At 37.0% G+C, this 15,937-nt stretch overlaps 1 pseudogene; it reads right to left on the minus strand.

Annotated features, from left to right (window-relative positions):
* The window catches only part of LOC124523493 (olfactory receptor 2F1-like), a 335,826-nt pseudogene that overhangs the window by 62,531 nt on the left and 257,358 nt on the right, over window positions 1-15,937 (minus strand).

Below are 15,937 nucleotides of genomic sequence, written 5' to 3' on the forward strand. Positions count from 1 at the left end.
TGAAGTCGGGCGCTTAACCGACTGCGCCACCCAGGCGCCCCTAATTTCATTTTTTTTAATATAATTTATTGTCAAGTTGGCTCATGTTCCCAGAGTCGTGGGATCAAGCCCCGCATTGGGCTTTGCACTGAGCTTGGGGCCTGCGTAAGATTCTCTCTCTCTCTCTCCTGCTTTGGATTCTGTGTCTCCCTCTCTCTCTGCCCCTCCCCCACTTGTGCTCTGTCTCTCCCTCTCTCTCTCAAAAATAAATAAAAATTAAAAAAGATTTTAAAAAAAGATTCTCTCTTTCTTACTCTGCCCCTCCCTCTCTCTCTCTCTCTCAAATTAAAAAAAAAATAGTGATTGCTGAGGAAATACATCTGTAGCACCAACAGCAACTCCCACAGAAAGGAAGGGAAGAAAAAGAACACTGTTATATCATATCAGATAGCAATGGCATAAAATAGTTCTAAAACATTTTGATATATCTCTTTTGGTATAGCCACTTTAGCTAAGGTCATATTTTAATGGGACCTAACAACAAAATCGAAATAAAACATTAAACTTTTTGTCAAGTGTTAGGGTTCAAAATGGGGTGAGGGTTAAAAAGGAGATATCATCTTGAAGGAAAACTACATGCAACCAGCAGCCAAATGGTTACCCAAAATATACACATTACAAACGGCCACAAATCACAGAACCAAAGCACCTGTAATACCAACAATATCAACACCAGGCAACAATTGTAGTTCTGGATTGGGAAATCAGAGGACCAGGAAAAGGTGACTTAAACACCACATGCTAGATGGGGAGTGGGGGATCATGGAGAGAGGAGAGATTCCCCTGGTTCGAGATGAAACTTCAAAGCCAAACTGCAAACACATAAAGAAACTAATCATCAGGCTTAGAGTTTCAGTTAAGCAAGATGAGTAAGTTCAAGAGTTCTGGATTGTACCTATAATCAACAATACTGTACCATACATTTAAAAATTTGTTAAAAGGTTGATCTCATGTTATTCTTGCTACAAGAAAATAAAATTTTTTTAAAAAGAAATCTAATGACAATCTACTATTAAACTAATAGAACAGTCTTAAAAGAGGCAAAAAATTTTAGAGGCAGAAATGAAACAATGAGAAATAAATAGAAGTAACCAATTAGAAACCTTGCAAAGGAAAAATATACTCACTGAAGCTTTTTAAGGTCCAAAGAAAAATTAATAAACTGAAATGGACCCAATAAATAAAATATTTGTAAATTAGAAGATAGTGTTGAAGAATTCATCTCAAGTTAGAGAAGAGCTCTATGAACATATTAGTTCGTGCCTTTTGCTCCAGAGCCCTGTGCAATTTATCATTTGTCCCATATTTAAAATTTTTAATTAGTTGCATTAAAACATGCCAGGATGGGTTTGATACTTTCACTTAGTACTCCAACTTCTGCCCAGGTCTTCTCTAATAGTATGTGAGATGCTCCACTAAAAACCCAGCTGGCTTTTCCCCACACATTTCAGAAACAGTGGGTCTAATACTTACTCTTTTGAAGGACAGTGTCCAGGGAACTTACTGCAAAAACAAAGTGCCCTCATTAGTGAGTGGCTTGGGCCCCGTCTCCTTCCAGCCTCAGAAGGTACTAAAAAGACAAAAAAGATGCCATTCTTGCCAGCTCCACCCACAAGCAGGGCAAAATTTGAGATTTGCATGAAGCCTGTGGGTCACCAGTTGGTGAGAACAATGAGGAATGCAAGATGTTATAGCTTAGGTGAAAAGTGTTTAAGAACTAGAGACTGACCAGTCCTATCATAGAGTATGTAGAGTGGTCTGAATGAATGTTCCTGATACGGTACTTTGCATTTGTTTGTGTGTGGTGTAAATCTACAACTACTTATTTGCTTTATAATTTGATCTTTTAGTGATAAACCTGTTGGCCTAAGTGGACTCAGAAAAAAAAATGTATGATAATAAAAAAATTAAGTACTCAATTTTTATTTCTCAAGAAAGTTGATGATGAATATGCTTGTTGTCATTTACCATCTATTGTGCAGACTACAATAATATTGGTGACCACATGAAAACCCTAGACCTAAGTCTACTTCAAAAGTTAGTTGTTACTGGGCACCTGGATGACTCAGTCAGTTAAGCCTCTGACTTCAGCTCGGGTCATGATCTCACGGTTTGTGGGTTTGAGCCCGGTGTCAGGCTTCCTACTGACAGCTTGGAGCCTGGATCCTGCTTCGGATTCTGTGTCTCCCTCTCTCTCTGCCTCTCCCCTCCTCATGCTGTCTCTTTCTCTCAAAAATAAATAAACATTAAAAAAAAAAAAAAACTAAAGAACGGGTCGCCTGGGTGGCTCAGTCAGTTGAACATCTGACTTCGGCTCGGGTCATGATCTCACAGCTGTCGGTTCGAGCCCCGCGTCGGGCTCTGTGCTGACACCTCGGAGCCTGGATCCTACTTTGGATTCTGTGTCTCCCTCTCTTTCTGTCCCTCCCCCACTCACCCTCTGTCTCTTTCTTTCTCAAAAGTAAATGAATATTTTTTTTTAAAGTTAGTTGTTACTTTTAAAAGACTAGACCTAAAGATGACATTAATGTACTTCTGTAGAAGGTGCATTTCATTCATATCTCTCAGTAGAGCACGACCTTTCATTTTGGTCAAATGCCTTTAGCTAGATTAAGAAAAAGAGACCAAATAAAATCAGAAATGAATGAGGAGATATTACAGCTGTTACCACAGAAATACAAAGAATCATAAGAGACTATCATGAACAAGTATATGCCAACAACCTGAATAAACTAGAAGAAAATGGATAAATTCCTAGAACCATATAATCTATCAAGGCTGAATCATAAATTCAGCCTTGGGAATGGGATCCCAGAATGGGATCAATAACAAGTAAGGAGATTGAATAAGTAATCAAAACAAATAAAAGCCCAGGACCAGATGGCTTCACTGGTGGCTTCTATGATATAAAGAAGAATTAATGCCAATCCTTGTCAAACTCTTCAAAAAAACTGAAGATGAGGGAACACTTTCAAACTCATTTTGTGAGGCTAGCATTAGTCTAATAAAGCCAAAGACACTATAACAAAACTATAAGCCAATATCTCTGATGAACATAGATACAAAAATCGTCAACAGAACACTAGCCAACCAAATTCAATAACTTATTAAAAGAATCGTACACTATAAGCAAATGGACTTATCCTTGGGATGCAAAGATAATTCAACATAGGCAAATCAATCACTGTGGTACACCACATTAACAGAATGAAGGATAAAAATTATATGATCATCTCAATAGATGCAGAAAAAGCATTTGATCAAGTTCAACAATTTTTCATCATAAAAACACTCAACAAATTGGGTATAGAAGAAATGTATCTCAACATAACAAAAGCCATACATGACAAGCCCACAGCTAACATCACACTCAACAGTAAAAAACCAAGTTTTTCCTCTAAGATCAGGAACAATACAAAGATTTTCAACTCTCACGACTTCTATCGAACATAGGACTGGAAGCCCTAGCCACAGCAATCAGGCAAGAAATAAAAGGTATCCAAATCAAAAAGGAAGAAGTAAACTGCCAACATCTACATTTTCATGTTTTTTGTGCATATACCAAAAAGGAATTGAAAGCCATTCATGCTGAGTCCATTAACAGAAGAAAATTCCCAGTAATACGACCTTAGTTTTACAACAGTTTTATCAGTCTTTCAAATAGAGATATCGGTTAATTCAAACAATAGATTGTGTTCACCCAATTCATGAATTAAAAAAGTGAAGCTTTTGGAAGTTCTTTCTGTTTGAAGATGAAATAGCTGACATGTTGGTGTATGCTACAAACTCATTTAAAAAGGTAAACATTGAAAATAAAAATTATTTGTTTGGTAGTTCACAATATGAACACAAATTTTAGTAGAGGACAGTGTCACATTAAAAACAAATATTCTCAGGATGCCTGGGTGGCTATCAGTTAAGCCTCCGACTTCTGCTCAGGTCATGATCTCATGGTTGGGTCGTGAATTTGAGCCCCACATCAGGCTGTCAATGCCCACTTCAGATCCTCTGTTCCCCCTCTCTCTCGGCTCCTCTCCCACTTGTACTCGCTCTCTCTCTCTCTCTCTCTCTCTCAAAAATAAACATTAAAACATTTTAAATAAAAAAAGAAATCTGTGAATCAGAAAGATAACTGGAATTGTTTGTGGTACAAGCATAATTTAAATAGCATTCAAAGAAGCGGACCTACTTTACCAATCAAAATAGAAGCTGTAGCTGACAAGCTTTGCAAATATTTTCTTATACAAGCAGAATAACTGACCTACAAATTTGCATGATGTGTCTCCTATTGGATACCAAAAATTACTTCGGCATGGCACTACACACTTTCTCCCATCGCTTCTTCTCATTAGTCATACTTCAGGTATGTTCAAACCTTTGAAAAACTGTTTTATAGATGAACCTAAGTTTCCCACAATTATATTGAACGTTTTGGTAAACAGTTCCTGTCAGTTCTGATTACAGTAGCCTCCCCTTATCCTTGGTTTCACTATCTGTGGTTTCATTTATCCACAGGCAACTAAAGTCCTTCTGACATGTTGTCAGAAAGTCAATAGTAGCTTAAAGATACGTCACACTATGTCATTCACCTCCCTTCATCTCACCGTGTAGGCATTTTATCATGTGATATCACCACAAGAAGGAAAAGGAGGAGTACAGTACAAGAAGATATTCTGAGAAAAAAGACCAGATTCACATAACTTTCATTACAGTACATTGTTATAATTGTTCTGTTTTATTAGTTATTATTGGTATTCTCTTGCTGTGCTTAACTTATAAATTAGACTTTATAATAGGTATAGATGTATAAGAAAATCATAGCATATGCAGGATTCGGTACTGTCTGCAGTTTCAGGCATCCACTGGGGATCTTGATACATATACCCCACTGATAAGGGGTGACTACTCTACATTTTGTGTTGAATCAGAGGGAATTATGTGATCCAAGTTTGTTTCTTGGGTTGTTTTTTGTTTGTTTGTTTTGGTTTTGGTTTTGTTGTTTTTATTTTAGAGAGAGAGAGGGCAAGTTGGCAAGAGGGGCGGAGGGGGAGGGAGGGAGAGAGAGAGAGAGAGAGAGAGAGAGAGAGAGAGAGAGAGAGAGAGAGAGAATCTCAAGCAGGCTCCAACACTCAGTGTGGAACCCAATGCGGGGCTCGATCCCATGACCCTGGGACCATGACCTGGGTGGATATCAAGAGTCAGGCGCTCAGCCGAGTCACCCAGGTGCCCCAATAATCCAAGTTTTAAACATAGGGAGCAGAAGACATTTCAGTTTTTAAAACTTTTAGTAAGTTACAATGATTGGAAAACAACTCATAAATAGGAAAACATTGACATTTATCCCTACACAAGAAAGGACAGAAAGAAAAAGAAACTAAACAAAATAAACTATGAGTGCTCAATGGTACAGAAAATTTAATTCTAAAATTTAAAAATTGTGCTTTAAAATACCTCAGTTTCAAGGTACCTGGATGGCTCAGTTGGTTAAGTATCCAACTTCAGCTCAGGTCATGATCTCACAGTTCCTAAGCTCAAGCCCTAAGCCCCACCCCACCCCCACTGGGCTCTGTGCTGACAGCTCAGAGCCTGCCTAGAATTCTCTGTCTCCCTCTCTCTCTCTGCCCCTCCTCCACTCATGTGCTCATTCTCTCTCTCTCTCTGGAAAATAAATAAACATCTATAAATAAATAAATAAATAAATAAATACCTCAACTTCTAGAACAAATATTTTGATAGTTATTATTTTTAATTGGGTAAACGTACATTCGGTATTACAATGTTACAATGAAATAAAATTGAAAATTATGCAGGATTTAAAATTGGTAAAATATTCAGAAGAATCATGGACATGGAAAACGTATTTGAGTTTCATCTTGTCAAATATTTTGAAGAAAGATTTTTTGAATGGAAGCTAAAATATTTACAAAGTTCTAACTAAGAAAGTTAGTATTGAGAATATCATCTGTTTAACAAAATTTTCTCAGCATGTACTAATTATATCAACACCTGTGAAGACTATTTTCTTAATAAAGAAGAGTCCATTGAAGAGTCAACAATTTCAAATGCATTAGCCATAAAATGCAACTATGAATAACACTGCAGGTAATTTTATGAAGATAAGAGAGATAATAAGAGGTATTGAAAAACATGTTATTCAGAACACTATCAGTGATATGGTATTGGAAATAAATGTGACTAAAAAGTTTATTAAAGTACATGAATTTATAACAGAAAAGTTGTCTATTTGCATTTTTTTAAATGTTCAGTTAGTCAGTACAAGAAAGTAGTTTTAATTTTGCTCTAGAGATCAAGGATATATGGTTTTTAGAAAGACTTTGAAGTATAGTTGACATGCAGTGTCATATAAGTTACAGGTTTACAACAAGGTGATTCGACAATTCTACATGTTGTGCAATGCTCACCATGAAAAGTATAGTTACCATCTGTCACCATATAAAATTATTACAATGTTATTGACTATATTCTTTATGCTGTATTTTTCATCCTCTGGACTAATTTATTTTATAACTGGAAGCTTGTACCTTTTAAACCCCTTCATCTATTTTACCAATCCTTCTACCCCCTTCCCATCTGACAACCACCAGTTTGTTCTCTGTATTTATGAGTCTGTTTCTGAAAGTGAAATCATATGATATTTGTCTTTCTCTGTCTGGCTTATTTCACCTAACATAATATCTTCTAGGTCCATCCATATTGACACAAATGGCAAGATTTCATTCTATTTTATATGGCTGCATTATATATATATATATATATATATATATATATATATATATATACACACACACACACACATACTTATATATATACACATATATACATGTATATATACTGTATATGTATATATATGTGTGTGTGTATATATATATGTGTATACAATATATATATACCCATCCATTGTATCTTGGCTACTATAAATAATACTGCAATAAACATAGGGAAACATACATCTTTTCAAATTAGTGTTTTCATTTTCTTTGGTAAATACCCAACAGTGGAATTACTGGATCTTATGGTATTTCTAGTTTTGATTTTTTGAGGAACCTCCATACTATTTTCCATAATGGCTACACCAATTTACATTTCCACCAACAGTGCACCGTATTTTTATTATTTTCCTAATACTTACTTATTCATTTTGAGAGAGAGAGTGAGCAGTGGAGAGGCAGAGAGAAAGGGAGAGAGAGAATTCCAAGCAGACTCCATACTGTCAGCAGAGAGCTTGACGCAAGTGTTGATTTCACCAAATGTAGGATCATGGCATGAGCTGAAATCAAGAGTCAGACACTTAACCAACTGAGCCACCCAGGCACCCCACCACATTTAAAAGATATTTTTTGAATAGATCTATTTTACCAGTCTACCAACAAATAATAAAAATTTTCAGCCAATAAATTCAGATTTACTAACTGTATAATCACTGTAGTGCCCTTTTTCGTTCCCAAAACTGTCTCATTTGCATGATAAATTACATGGTTACCCTAAATGGAATGCAGAATAAGGAGACAGAAATACTAAAAACTTGCAATAATTATAAAGAAAAACCAGGTTTAATATGAATTCCAGGGGAGCCTGGGTGGCTCAGTTGGCTAAGCCTCTGATGTCAGCTCAGGTCATGATCTCCCGGTTCATGAGTTTGAGCCCAGCATTGGGCTCTGTGCTGACAGCTCAGAGCCTGGAGCCTGCTTCAGATTTTGTGTTTCTGTCTCTCTGTCCCTCCCCCACTCGCATTCTATCTCTCTTTCAAAAATAAATAAACATTAATTTAAAAAAAAAAAAAGGAATTCCAGATGAGGAGAATGAAAGAAAAGTCTGAAAGACATTTTTAAATATTTAAAGATATTGCTAAAATTTACCAGTTTTTAAAAATGTATAAAATGTCATATTTAGGACCCTTTCTGAATGCCAAGCAAGACATATTTAAAAGTAATAATAGGGGCACATGGGTGGCTCAGTAGGTTAAGCATCGGACTTCAGCTCAGATCATGATCTCACCATTTGTGGGTTTGGGCCCCACATCAGGTTCTGGGTTGACAGCTCAGAGCCTGGAGCCTACTTCGGATTCTGGATCTCCTTCTCTCTCTCTGCCTCTCCCCTGCTTGCACTCTGTCTCTCTCTCTTTCCCAAAAATAAATAAACATTAAAAAATTTTTTGTAATAATAATAATAAAAGTCAAGTTTAGCCACATAGTAGAAAAATACAGAAAATTTAAAAATATAGTCTTTTTTATTTTTGCAAGAGTGAAAGAGAGCACGCAAGAAAGTGCAAGCAGGGGAGGACAGAGAGAAAGAGAGAGCAAGAATCCCAGGTAGGCTCTATGCCCAGCACAGAGCTCTATGGAGGCTCCATCTCACAACTGTGAGGTCATGCCTGAGTCAAAATCAAGAGTCAGATGCTTAACAACTGAGCCACTCAGGTGCCCCTAAAAAGAGATAATCTTAAAACTCTCAAAGACACAACAAAAATGATAATATTAAAGTATAACAGTATATTTCTCATCAACAATAATAAATACCAGAAATAAGAAACTAACAAATCCAAATATTCAAAGTGCTGAGAGAAAATCACTGTCAAACTAGAATTTTTTACCTAGTCAAATTCTTATTAAAATAAGAGCAAAATAAAAATATATTCAGACATCCAAAAACTAAGAGAACCTCACTCATAGAGAAACAGTCATCCAAAGATTAATAGAGAGTTGCTGAAAGTCTTTACCAAGAAACACAAGATCAAATCAAAGAGAAGGATTAACTTAGAGGAAACAGACAGTATGTCAGAAGATGGAAACTTCAAAAGACAATTAAAAACACCTTCATACATATAGCAAGAACAGGGCATTATTAAAAAGGAATATTAGAGGGGTGCCTGGGTGGCTCAGTTGGTTGGGTGACTGATTTCAGCTCAGGTCATGATCTCACAGTTTGTGAGTTTGAGCCCCGCATCTCACTCTGTGCTGACAGCTCAGAGCCTGGAGACTGTTTCGGATTCTGTGTCTCCTCCTCCCCTGCTCATGCTCTGTGTCTCTCTGTCTCTCAATATTAAATAAACATTAAAAAAAATTTTTTTTTTAATTTAAAAAAAGGAATATTAGAGGGGAGAAAGAGACATATGGTAGTTTAAAAAACAATAGTAGAAATGAAAACATTCAATGGAATGGTTGGAAGAAAAAGTCAAGGAAATCTCTCAGAAATTAGAATTGAAAGGGCGGGCCTACGCAGGCGGACTCCATCTTGTTCTGTGTCCTTCACCTTGACCACGCCTCCTCCCCTTGAGTAACCTCCCGCTCACCCGTTCAAACTTCCCTATCAAAACACGCCCCGCGACCTGCGTAACAGGACTCCGACCCTTCCCCAGCCAATCGGCTGAGGCCACAGCCATTACCTCACCAACTGCCCCTAGGCCCCAATAAAACCTTTGTCCTTTTGAAACTCGCTCTCTCTCCCCAGTATCTCACCGCTGCGTCGGTGCAGGTAGGGGATTGAGCTCGAGCTAGCTCGAATAAAGGCTCTTTGCTTTTGCATCGGACTCGGCTCCCTGGTGGTCTTTGGGGATCACGAATTCTGGGCATAACAAGAATAAAATGCTAAAGAGATGAAAAACATGTTAAAGTCCAACCACAAATATTAGGAATTCAGAAAAGAAAGAAGGGAGAAAAAAAGTAAAAGGAATCAATAAATTGATAATTGACATACTGCCCAAATTGGAAGATGTGATTTTCCAGATTGAAATCCCAGTCCAGTTAGTAAAATAAACATCCAGCAAAAGATATCATTATGAAAATTCAGGATAGTGTAGACAAAGAGAAGGTATTTTGTGACTCCAGAGAAAGAGACGTTAAGTTACATGTAAAGGAACAAAATTGTGATTAGACTCTTCAATGGCAATGGCTGAGGAATTCAATTCACAGCCATAACATTCATTGGTTGGGAAGTTAGAATAAAGATATTTTTTGACATGCAAATTTAAAGAAGTGCTCCACCAAATTAAGGGAGTAAACCAACAAAACCAGACAACAGGGAATTCACCATAAGACAAAAGTAAAGAGACTCACCAGGATAATAGAGAAGGGAGAGTCTAAAATAGCAAGAGGGCAGCAGGCCTTCAGAGATCTCCAAACCTGTCCAGTTTGGAGTAGATAGAAAGGATCAACTAGTTATGTCTACAAGACATAGAATATCTGATATGGCTGAGCATATTGAAAAAATATTTAGAAAATCAGGATCAAAGTTGGGATGAGTTGATGACAAATACGTAAAAAACTAAGCAACAAATTCTCTTTCAATTGCTCTAGGGAGAACAAAAATCTGCATATAAAACAAAAAGTAATCACAAGGTATCACCTGAGGCTCAACTACAAACTTTATTTGCATTGTCATAGTGATGTAAATATCAGACATTGTATTAACCACTTATTATAATATAAATGTATGGGAGGCTTGAGGGACCGGAAGAATGTGTGAGTGTGGGTGTACGAAGCTGCTATGTGGAGAGTGAAATAGAGCTAAACCCTCATCTTGCAAAGTGGGAAGTCAAAAGAAAATGACCAAAACTAGAAAGAAAAAAAAAAAAATCAAGAGGTAGCACAATAGGTATGTTATTTAGAGACAGACATGGAGAAAAATATCAAATGAAATGGATAAACGAATTGAAAATGATTTCCTCTGAAGAGGGGAAATGAGATGGGGAGGGGAAAGTAAACAGGGTTATTTTTCTAATAAATATAATAAAAAGTTATGTAGGAATACAACTCTTTATGCACACAGTGAATAAAAATGTTTGACCTAGTTGCATTACTTTTTCCTGTGTCAGGGTAACTGTTTACAAGATCAGTAACTGAGATTAGCTGTACCAGGAACAAAAAGAGGCTGATTTATGGGCACCTGTACTGAACATTAATCTTGGCCTCATTCATCTGAGCCCTTTACTTAACCATTGCAGTCAACTTGATTATTCACCATCCAGCCTGCCTCAGAGACCTACTTACCATCCAACATACTAAGTCATTGAGAGAAAATACCTTTTTCAACTGTAATACCTATGGGGCACTTGGGTGGCTCAGTCAGTTAAGCGTCCAACTCTTGATTATGGTTCAGGTCATGGGTTTGTGGGATCAAGTCCTGCATCGGATCGGGCTCTGAACTGACAGCACAGAACCTGCTTAGAATTCTCTCTCTCTGCCCCTCCCTGCTCATGCTTTCTCTCTCTCTCTCTTTCAAAATAAATAAGTAAACTTAAAATAAAAAACCTTAAAAAAAAAAACCTATTGTAATACCCATAGGCACTAATCTTTAGAGTTTCTTGAGATAGGATCCCTGTGTTTCACTTCTGTATCCCAAGTGCCTGGTATACAATATGTGCTCAAAAAATTTATTAGTATGTACATGTTTTACCCATTCAAAGAAATTCTTTAAAAGGAAATCATAAGGGAGGTTACAAACATAGTTAGAAACATATGACAATAGAAGTCCTACACACCAAATTTCACAGGGCTACTATAACATAGTATTTAGCAGTAAATGTATATACTTATTTATTTAAAAAAAAAAAAATAAGCAGGGCACCTGGGTGGCTCAGTCAGTTAAGCGTCTGACTTTGGCTCGGGTCATGATCTCACAGTTCGTGGGTTCAAGCCCCACATCGGGCTCTGTGCTGACGGCTCAGAGCCTGGAGCCTGCTTCAGATTCTGTGTTTCCCTCTCTCTCTGCCCTTTCCCCGCTCGTGCTCACTTGCTTGCTCTTTCTCTCTCTCTCTCCTCCCCTCAAAAACAAATAAACATTAAGAAAAATAAGAAAAATTGAAAACCAGTTGTCTAGGCATTCAACTAAAAAAAAACCTTAAAAAAGTGACAAAATAAAACTAAAGGAAGATGTAAAATTATATTAATGATACATGAAGAGATAATGCAACAGAAATGAAAGAAACAATGAAAGATAAACAAAACCTAGAACTGAATCTTCAGGGTAGGAGATGGGATATCTAGCAAAACAAGAAAACTTCTAATTAGAAAATTATTCTAATAGAAAACAATGAGAAAAGACACAGACCATACTAGAAAAAGAAAAAAAAAAGGCAATAACTATAGAATAAATAGTGGAGGTTTACTCCAAACTCATAGGTGTAATTTTATGCTAAAGAAGGTTGAAAACCCACATGAAACAGACATTTTTCTAGAAAAAATATAAATAATTAAAATCACTCCCCCGCAAAACTGACAAACTAACCAGGTAACTACTTAAAAAATTGCATTTGTAATCAAATGTCTACCCTGCTGCTTCACAAGAAAAAAAAAAATCCTCTTTATCCAATGTAATTGTACTTTGGATCAGACACTATTACCTCCAAACAGATCGCATTTCCAAGCCTCTTCTGAGAATAAATGCTGCTCTATGACTAACATCAGCCAACGGTATGCAAGAAGAGCTGCTTCTTTGCGGTTTACGGGAGTCTTACTTGAGGGTCATTTCCCTGTCTCGCAAGGTCTTCTTTTCCCCCTCCTCCACACTACTTCCCTCTCCTACCTTGTTTAAGCGCTGTTTGCTATTGTTATTGTTGTTACTATGTGAAAAATGACTTTAGATGAATTGCTTTCTTTTGTGATACCATGTTTATTCATTAAAATGATACTATAAGGGGCACCTGGGTGGCTCAGCCGGTTAAGCATCCGACTTGGGCTCAGGTCATGATATCACACTTTGTGAATTAGAGCCCCACATCGGGCTCTGTGCTGACAGCTCGGAGCCTGGAGCCTGCTTCATATTCTGTGTCTCCCCCTCTCTTTACCCCTCCCCTGCTCACGCTCTGTGTCTCTCTGTCTTTAAATAATAAATAAACGTTAAAAAAAGTTTTTTAATAAAAAAATTTAAAAAAATAAAATGATACTATAAAAGAATACTTAATTACAACGGAGTATTACTCAGCAATCAAAAAGAATGAAACCTTGCCATTTTGCAACTATGTGGGTGGAACTGGAGAGCAATATGCTAAGTGAAATTAGTCAGAGAAAGACAAAAATCATATGACTTCACTCATCTGAGGACTTTAAGAGACAAAACAGATGAACATAAGGAAAGGAAACAAAAAGAATATAAAAACAGGGAGGGGGACAAAACAGAAGAGACCCATAAATATGGAGCACAAACTGAGGGTTACTGGAGGGGTTGTGGAAGGGGGGATGGGCTAAATGGGTAAAGGGCACTAAGGAATCTACTCCTGAAATCATTGTTGCACTATATGCTAACTAATTTGGATGTAAATTTAAAAAAATAAAAAATAAAATAAAAGATAAATAAAATAAATAAATAAATAAATAAATAAATAAATAAATAAATAAATAAAAGAACACCTAACAATGTAGAAAAATGGTCACAATATTGTTGTGGTAAAAGTTTATATAGAGAGTATATGCCAAGAGGCTAGTACATTTTTAGAAAGTTTTTTTCATATACCAATAATTTTATTTTTTATTTTTATTTATTCTTTGTGAATTGCTTTTAAGATTAAAACCATAAAATGTCAAAGGGCAACTGGGTAGCTCAGTGGGTTAAGCGCCAGCCTCTTGATTTCCGCTCAGGTCATGATCTCATGATTTCAGGAGTTGGAGCCCCACTTCGGGCTGTGTGCTGACAGCGGCTAGCCTGCTTGGGATTCTGTCTCCCTCTCTCTCTCTGCCCCTCCTCCACCATGCACATGCTCTCTCTTTTTCTCCCTGTCTCTAAAAATAAATAAATCAACATTTTTTAGGAAGTGGAACTATAAAATGTCAAAAAGAAGATATGTTTTAACAGCAAATCTGAGCTGAGTGTAAAATACAACAAAGGGTTTGTTGTCTTTTGATGTATAGTTAATATACAATGTTATGTTAGTTTCAGGTATACAACACTGTGATCTGACAAGTCTATACATTACTTAATGCTCTCCATGATAAGTGTAGCCACCGTCTGTCACCATACAATGTTATTACACTATTAATGACTAGATTTCCTATGCTGTACTTTTCTGTGACTTACTTATTTTGTGACTGAAAGTTTGTATCTTTTAATCCCCTCCACCTACTTCATCTCTCCTCCCTACCCCCTTCTTTCTGGCAATCACCAGTTTGTCCTCTGTTTATGAGACAACTACAGGTCTTTTATTTGAGGCAAAATGTTTATTATTATATCATTGCTTTTACAACTAATTTAAAAAAATTTTTAATGTTTATTTATATTGAGACAGAGAGTGAGAGACAGAACATGAGTGGGGGAGGGGCAGAGAAAGGGAGACACAGGCTCCAGGGTCTGAGCTGTCAGCACAGAGTCTGACACGGGGCTCAGACCCACGAACCGCGAGATCATGACCTAAGCTGAAGTCAGTTGCTTATCCAGCTGAGCCACCCAGGTGCCCCAATATTTTTAAAATAAAATATGTAGAAATTAGATAATTGCAAAATATCAAATACAATAGTCATTGCTGAGATGCAAACTTTAGTCTTTTCTATAGTTATTTAAAATAGTCTACATTTTTCAAATGAAAAATAATTATTAATATCAAAACTATAATTAACTACACAAAATATTTTCATAGAATCTCTGTAAGTAAGGAGAGTCATAAGCATGCGCACGGGGGAGAAAAGAAGCACAGAGCTTACTACGTGATGAAAGGTAATTGTGTCATGAACAAAACAAAGCTATCTTAACAAAATCAACTATAGGGATCTCTAGAGTATAACAAGTATGAAATGTAAATCTTGTGATCTTATAATACTCTGTATAGATTATCATTTGCCTCTGGATTTAGTATGATAAAGATTTTTTTTTTTAAGATTTTTTTTAAGTAATCTCTACACCCGGGAGTTCCTGGGTGACTCAGTCAGTTGAGTGACCAACCTTTCATTTTGGCTCACGTCATGATCTCATGGTTTGTGAGTTTAGCCCCACATTGGGCTATGTGCTGACAGTGCAGAATCTGCTTCAGATTTGTCTGTCTCCATCTCTCTTTGCACCTCCTCCCACTCACACTCTTTCTCTCTCTTTCAAAATAAATAAACATTTAAAAAAAAAGTAATCTCTACACCATGGTGCTCAAACCCACAATCCTGAGACCAAGAGTCACAAGGTCCACCGACTGAGCCAGCTGGGTGCCCCTAATAAAGATTTTTTTTTTTTTTTTAATGAAGAAGGGAGAGACACCTGAGTGGCTCAGTTGATTAAGCATCCAATTTCAGCTCAGGTCACGATCTTGCAATTTGTGGGTTTGAGCCCCTCATGGGGCTATCTGCTGTCAGTGCAGACTCTGCTTTGGATTCTGTCTCCCTCTCTCTCTGCCCCTCCCCTCAGTGCATGCTCTTTCTTTCACAAAAATTAGTAAACATTTAAAAAAAAAAAAGAGGTGCGCCTGGGTGGTTCAGTCAGCTGAGTGTCTGACTCTTGATTTCAGCTCAGATCATGATTTCACAGTTCATGAGATTGAGCCCCACATTGGGCTCTATACTGGCAGCATGGAGCCTGCTTGGGATCTTGGGATTCTCTCTCTCTCTCTCTTTCATTCTCTCTCCCTCTCTCTCTCTCTCTTTCTCTCTCTCTCTCTCTCACACACACACACACACACACACACACACACACACAAAATAAATAAATAAACAAACAAACAAACAAACAAACATTTTTTAAAAAAAGATAAAAGATAAAAAGAAAGAAGGGAATGCCCCTCTACTTTTTACTTCAATTCAAGAGACTAGTGAAAGATGTGGCAGTTTCTGTGGTAGGAAACAGAAACCAAAGGAAGAAAATGTTCCTGTGAAATGCTATGATAGTTACTGCCGAAAAGAATCTGCTCAAAGTTTTTGGGTTCCCCCCCCAAAAGGCTCTACTCACAGCAAAACAACTCTGAAAAGCATGA

This window comes from Lynx rufus, unplaced genomic scaffold, assembly GCF_022079265.1.
Source record: "Lynx rufus isolate CCGP_SWC_20201006 ecotype Redwood Valley unplaced genomic scaffold, mLynRuf1.p SCAF_4, whole genome shotgun sequence".
Taxonomy (NCBI): domain Eukaryota; kingdom Metazoa; phylum Chordata; class Mammalia; order Carnivora; family Felidae; genus Lynx; species Lynx rufus.